General features: G+C 46.6%; 1 long non-coding RNA gene across 3 annotated transcripts in view; it reads left to right on the top strand.

The window, feature by feature from the left end:
* Positions 1-7,200, top strand: part of LOC106965595 (uncharacterized) — a 46,089-nt gene that overhangs the window by 969 nt on the left and 37,920 nt on the right. For all 3 annotated transcript variants that reach the window (XR_008293257.1, XR_008293256.1, XR_001428651.3), the window contains exons 2-3: positions 4,302-4,387; positions 5,435-5,615. This is a non-coding gene — a long non-coding RNA (uncharacterized LOC106965595). The remainder of the gene's footprint in view (positions 1-4,301; positions 4,388-5,434; positions 5,616-7,200) is intronic.

The following is a 7,200-nucleotide window of genomic DNA, read 5'->3' as shown; positions in this document are numbered from 1 at the left end:
ATGAAAATTTATGTTTTGGGGGAAAATAGGATTTCATAGGTAACCTAGCTGTGAATATTCATAAAATAATGCCACTTATATTTAGCTTAGCATAGTGCCTGGCACCTGGTATGTAATAAATATTTATTGAATGAATGATGCGTGAATGTCTCTGATGGTTTGGTCCCTTTTCGTGTTTCTCTGCCAAGAGAGAAATTAATAAACTCAAGTGGATTTGTGGCTGGTTAGCTAATGCTTGATTATGTTTACTTACTCAGCATTCCTAGGGTGACTGGCCGTGAATTAAGATGATGACTTAGGAGTGTTTACCAAATTGAAAGTGACCTTATTTAAGTAGAAATTTCAAACACTTAAAATAATGACCCAAAGGATGGTAGAACTAATTGAAGCAGGATTTTATTGATGGGGGAGCCACCCTTTCCTTATAATTAAAAAAAAAAAAAAAGTTCCTTGCTGGACCTTACATGATTGCCTGGGAGAGGAATTTCGCCTGTGAAGGCTATATATGGGGAAGAATTAATTTCTGGGGCGATGGCTTCCCCTGGGGGCCAAGACAAGTTGAGGGCGTGGTTTGGAGGGGGTGTGGTAGGAATGCCACATTCCTTCCCAGTGGGCTGGGTTTGCTTTTTTTTTTTTTAAGCTTATTCATTTATTTTTAGAGAGAGAGAGAGGGAGAGAGAGGGCATGAGCGGGGGAGGGGCAGAGAGAGAGGGAGACACAGAATCCCAAGCAGGCTCCACAGGGTCAGCACAGAGCCCAAAGCAGGGCTCGAACTCATGAACCATGAGATCATGACCTGAGCTGAAATCCAGAGTCGGCTGCTTAACTGACTGAGCCACCCAGGTGCCCCCATCCATTTCCTTTTGGGGAGAGATGATGGCCGACCGGTTTGCCAAAGCTTGTGGAGTGATTTTTCTGCCTCTCTCCTTCTTTCTGACTCTTCCTTTCAGGGGAGCTAGCGTGTCCAGGTTTACGCGTTTAATTTCTAGCCGCCGCACGTGGATGCACTTTCTCAAGGCAGCAGCCTCTGGCTCAGGCTTTGTTGTTTGGCCATATGATTGCAAGTGCTCTCACTTGGAAAAGACTCGGACAAACAAAGTGCATTAAAAGTTATCAGGGACGCCAGTCAGTTATGTCTCTCTCTCTCTCTCCAGAGCATTGCCATTTTAGCAAAGCCTCATGAATGGTTAAATCGAGAAATAGTCCTTGGCCTGGGGTAGCTGTGTGCTTTGTGGTCCTGAAGTCTGCACGCCCATAGGCTGGTTCCAGCTCTGCCAGGTTAGACCAGATCCCTCAAACGTGGTCCTCGTTTTGAGACTAAATATTTGTTAGATAGAGAATGAGGCCTTTCCCAACTACTTGATCTCAGAACCTTTAAGACAATTTCTCTTCAAGGAACATCTACGAGACTCTTATTTCAGGGATCCTGCTCTGGGAAGTTCTGGACTAGGCTGTTTGCCCTTGGCAGAGTTGCTTAATGTCTCTGTGCTTTATTTTTCTCATCTGTATATTGAGGGCGGTGAACGAGAGAATTTCCAACCCTCCTTAGGACTGCTGAATTCCTACATCATGGGAAGATTTCAGGCCCCACAGGGAGCCACTAGGGGAGGGCCAAGAGAAGAGCCTTCCTGTTCCTTCTGATGACCCCCTGTGGCCCCACGTGGTCAGATGGCTGCAGAAATAGAGTCTGCTCACCCCAGCTTCAGAAGCAGCTGGGTTGCCCTTAGTGTATACAGCTGTTTGCTGAGCCCACCTCTGCCCCTGAGGTGGCCGGGGTGGCTGTCCTTCCAGTAGCACTGGTGGGTATCAGGTGAACTCGGTGAGGAGCACCTGGTCTCAGTGCACACTCACTAGCTGAGGCTGCTCTCGGGCCGGCTCCTATTTTTAGCTGTATCTGACAGAGACAGCTTCCCGCTTACCGATCCCTCTCGAGTGCCAGTGTGCCTCCCAACAGACTCCCATGATCCAAAAGACAGGTGGGCACAGTCCTTGATGTTATAAAAAGGCAAGGGGGGGGGAGGGTAGAGCAAAGTGGATACAGCCAGGACCCTTGATTTCCATCCCCTCCCAGGGCCTTGGTTTCCTTTCTATAGAACAAGGCGGGATGCTCTCTGAGCACCCGCCCAAGTGTAAGGTTCCATCAAGAGCCAGTCTGTGCAGGGCAAGGACAGATGCTTGAAGCCTTAAGACCCGAGCACCAGGACAGATTCCAGCGACTGCATGGTGCCCGGCACAGGGCAAACAGTTTGTAAATGTTAGCCAGTGCCTGTTCCATCCGACACCTGGGAGCAAGGGCCGGGGGCAATATAATTTCGGCATACTTGTATTTGCTCAGGAGAAAAATAGAAAGAAATGCCGGTGCCATTTTATTCAGTTAAGACTGCTCATGTGTTCAACTCAGGACTCTCCACAGGGTTAGCAACCTAGCGGTGTAGAAGTCAGTTCTCTGTTCTGCTTCCTGGGCCAGGAATTCAGTGGGTGCAGGTCTAACGAATGCAGAATGCTAAGGACTTTGATGTCAAAGCTGCTTATGGCATCCAGGTCACTCCAGACTTCTGACAATGCTTGTGTCCTATTCAGCAGGGCCGTCGAGGCAGGTATGGGGCTGGGGGCAAGTCCCACGGAAAACAGATTGATGATGAACAGGAAAGACAGCCTGGAAGAGAAAAGAAGTTGTAATATATGCCAGGAAGGTGGGGCCTAAGGGCCAAATATGTCTGTCTGTCTGTCTACCTATAGATAGATTTATCTCTACCTATCCATCCATCTATCATATCTATCATCTATATCTTTGTCTGTCATCTATTCATGTATCATCTCTATATCCATCCATCCATGCACCCATCCATCCATCCATCCACCTATCATCTATATCTATCTATCTATCTAATCTATCTATCTATCTATCTATCTATTATCTATATCATCTATCATTTATATCTATCTATAATTTATCTGTTATCTATATCTATCATCTATCTTATCTATTTATCTATATCTATCATATCTATGTATCTACCTACCTATCTACCTATCATATCTATCTATCTCTCATCTATCTGTCATCTGTCTATAATTTATCTGTTATCTATCTATAATTGATTTGTTATCTATCTATACCTATCATCTATCATTTATCTGTTATCTATATCTATCATAGCTATATATCTACCTACCTACCTATCTACCTATCTATCGTATCTATTTATCTATCTGTTGTCTGTCTGTCTATCTATCTATCTATCTATCTATCATTTATCTATTAGCTATCTAGCTAGCTAGCTGTGAGCCTTGGGTCTGTTTTTAGTACCACCTGGTGTGAACTATTTTTGTCTTTCTCCTTCAGGTTGCCTGAGTCCCTGCTCAGGAGATTGGACCTTTACAAGAGTGTAGGCCAGAGGAAATCACTCCAATTGCTGTGTTCCCCAGGGATGTCTTTGTTTTCAGACTCCCCCTACATTATACATTTCTGTAGTATTTATTATCTAGAGGAATCTAAGGGAAGCCTTGGAATTGCATATCGTTTTGGGGGGATTGGATCACCTTCTCAGCTTATAACAGACTTATATACTAACGCCCAAGGCTAGGCTTATAGGTGTAGTAGTCATTATGCCTGAAACCCGCACTGCGACTTTGTCTGAGCCCATTGATTTGGGAGGAGACCATGGGAGAGACACCTGTGTTGTGGTATGAGCTTCGGAAGGAGAAACTCCTTGCCGAGTGACTTCAGGCAAACACTTCAGCTTCTATGGGCATGTTTCTTTTTGATAAAATAGGGATGCCAAATAATGCTTCTCCAGGATTGCTATAAAGATTGAGTATCATTTAATATAACCTACCAACTACCCTTTACTATTCACCCTGTCAGGTATGTGATTCTCACAGCAATGCAGCGAGTCATGTGGCATGACCCTATCTTATAAATGAAGAAAAAGAAGCTCTAAGAGGGGCCATTTGTCCAAGGCTACAGAGCTGATGAGTGATGAAGGCAGGATTGGGTCCAAAAAGTTTTATTCCTGAGTGCAAGCTCTTAGTTACTAAGCCAGACCACCACCACTTATGCAAATGCCTCAAAATGCTCGTTATTGTTTTTACAGGCTCCATGGAATAAATGTACTATAAAAGTGCCCCTCCGAGGCACTAAATGGTACATTAACTCCAGACCAGCTCAAACCACTATTGTTATGTGATCTATTTACACTTTGGGGTTCCTTGTCTTTCAGAAGGCTTACAACCTTTTCAGCTTTAAAGACTTACATTAACCTTTGAGATTGTTTTGTATAATTTTCTTCCTTTTGCAGGCAAGGAAGCTGAATAGAAAAACAACTTTCCTAAGCTCAAAGAATGAATGGCAAAGCCAGCAACCGTTGACTCGTCGATGCCTGAGGTGACCCATATTCCTGTAATGAGGAATTCCTTCCAAGGCCATTTGGAACATGCTGTATCCATTGGGCAGACCACTGGGCATTTCATACTTTATCAAAGCCCCAGAAGGGGCAGAGCCAATATCATGGAAATCTCTCCATAATCCAGCATGGCTACCCACCTCCTTCCTGCCCTTCAGAACAACCTTTGACACTGAAATTCGAAAGCAGTGGAAGCCTTTGGGGTCTCTCGGGGGGAATCTGTACTTCACAGAGGCTCTGGGCGGTTAGGAGGAGGACTGAGGGAAATTGAGTCCTGTCTCTCCTTCAGCATTCCTCGCACACAGATTTTCAAGAAAATACGTCATGTGGGAGGTAGAGACAAATGCCATGGGCAAGGTGAAGGGTGTCCCCACAGGGTGTCACATAGAGGGGCCAAGTTGGCATTTGGCATAGAAATTGAAAAGGAGAGCATGAATCCTGAGGGAGGCAGGTAAGAAGGTCTCAGAGTTTTCCCAGCATCTTTGAAAGGCTGTTTTTTGTTTTTTGTTAATGTTTTATTTATTTTTGAGAGAGCACACGCCGGGGAAGGGCAGAGAGAGAGGGGACAGAGGATCTGAAGTGGGCTCTGTGCTGACAGCGGTGAACCCAATGCGGGGCTTGAACTTATGAACTGTGAGGTCATGACCTGAGCTGAAGTCTGACGCTCAACTGACTGAGCCACCCAGGTGCTTGGGCTCTTGGGTTTTTGGAAGGGCTGCTGTCAGAGGTCAATGGAGTCATGTGGGTGTGTCATTGCCATACTCCCAGAAGGACAATGTGGGGAGGCCACGGAGCTCCTGGGAAGAAAGCTTACTCTACCGTGGGTCTTACAAGGAGCGTCTGTATTTCTGATCAGAGCCCATGAACTCACTCCCCCAGGAGGGTCTTCCCAGCTCTTTACTTCCTGGACAGACTGAAGAAGACACCCTTAAGGCCTGGCCAGAGTCCCAGTGGTGCCAAGCAAGGGGAAGGCAGGTAGCTGAGCGACTGGTTAACATTGTGATAAATGCTTTCGCTTTTGTCTCCAGGCTGACTCTCAACCTGAGCCCTTCTCCACAAGACCCCAAGTGTCCAAGTATCAGAGGCAGGCTCACTAACCTATCGTGGGGCTCAAATAGCCCCTGCTTCATGGATCACGCTGTCTACCTTCCTGGAGAGCTTGCTTCGGATAAATGTCTCTCCACTTCCCAAACTAGGAAGGATGGAAAGGTTAGAAAAACCTCAGGGAAAATCCTGGTGCACGCGGCTTGCTGTGTCATTTGGCCACTCGCCTTCACCCCTATCTCAGAGAGAACCCAGCTTACAGCCGCCATGCTTCTGTGTAAAAACGGGCCGCGCTGGGTTCTCTCCGAGATAGATTCTTTTGCTGTTGCCCTAGTAACAGAATTATTAAAGCTCCAGCCTTGGGAGTATTTGTGCCTGGTGAGGTAATGTCTGTCGCATGCAGCCTTTTCATTCCCACCCCCACTCCTCGCCTCAGGCCCTTTGTAACTCACACCTAGACTCATGGACTGCCTTCCTCCTTGGCCTCCATGCTGCCTGCCCACCCTCCCCACCAGGGTGGCTCCCAGCTGAGCAATACCCTTTCTCAGACTCAAGAGACACTGTGTTGGTCGTATTCCCCATCAGCCTGGCATTCTGAGGCTGATGGGGAATTCAGTGGTCCATACCACTTTCCGAAAACCCACAGAGCCCTCTGGTCTTGAGTAGAGTGGGATGTGGTTGCAGTACAGTGACAGGAAGCCACAGGGAGAATGCACCAGGCTAAGGTAGTGACTGGTTCGTTGGGAGGCAACACAGTGTAATAGTTCAGCGTTTGGCCGTTGGAATAAACGGTCTATAAAATGTGATCTCTCTCACAAAATAGCTATGTGATCTTGGGCAAGTTTCTTTCTTTCTTTCTTTTTTTTTTTTTTTAATTTTTTTGAATGTTTGTTTATTTTTGAAGGAGAGAGAGAGACAGAGTGTGAGCAGGGGAGGAGCAGAGAGAGAGGGAGACACAGAATCCAAGGTGGGTTCCAGGCTCTGAGCTGTTAGCACAGAGCCCGACCCAGGGCTCAAACTCATAAACCGTCAGATCATGAGCCGAAGTCGGTCACTTAACCGATTGAGCCACCCAAGCACTCTGATCTTGGGCAAGTTTCTTAACTCAAGTCTCAGTTTCCCCAGATGCAAAGCAGAGATAATGATAGTACCTTCCTCGTGAGGGTTTCGCTGCCCAATTAAAGATCTTGTAAAATACTTGGCTTAGTATCTTTGAACATGGAATCACACCGGAAGTGCTAGCTGTGATGGTCAAGATGGTGGAGAAAGGGGGAAGGGCGGGCGTGTGACAAGTGGAAGAGAGAGCAGTGCCCGGTTTTGGCCAGTGGGTAGGAGTCATGCAGGTAGAGAGACCAGGTGCAGAAGGAACCCGTTTGTAAGAACAGATCACATTTTTCCTTTGGGTCTTCTTGAGTGGAAAGTGTCACAGTTCACTTTTCCTGATTGGCACTGAATGCCAGGCACTCTGCTAAGCACATTCCATGCATCATTTCTTCTAGAATTCCCCCTCCCCACTGCAGCCCCCTGAGATAAGGCTTAGTAACACAGGGCAAGGTTAAGTAGCTTGACACGTTGTTGAGCAGAAGATCTGGGATTTGAACCCAGGTCTGTGTGCCTCCAGCAGTGCACTCTATAAGCTGCCTTGACTGGATATCTTGACTGGAGTTAGGAAGTCGGTCCATGTGCGTGTGTGCACCCATGTGCACACACTTTTAAAGCTAACATGGTCTTAGGGGGCGCATAATGGTTT

The sequence above is a fragment of the Acinonyx jubatus genome, chromosome E4 (assembly GCF_027475565.1).
Source record: "Acinonyx jubatus isolate Ajub_Pintada_27869175 chromosome E4, VMU_Ajub_asm_v1.0, whole genome shotgun sequence".
Classification (NCBI taxonomy): Eukaryota; Metazoa; Chordata; class Mammalia; order Carnivora; family Felidae; genus Acinonyx; species Acinonyx jubatus.
Note: the sequence above shows the minus strand (reverse complement) of the source record. Positions and strands in the feature narration are given on the sequence as shown.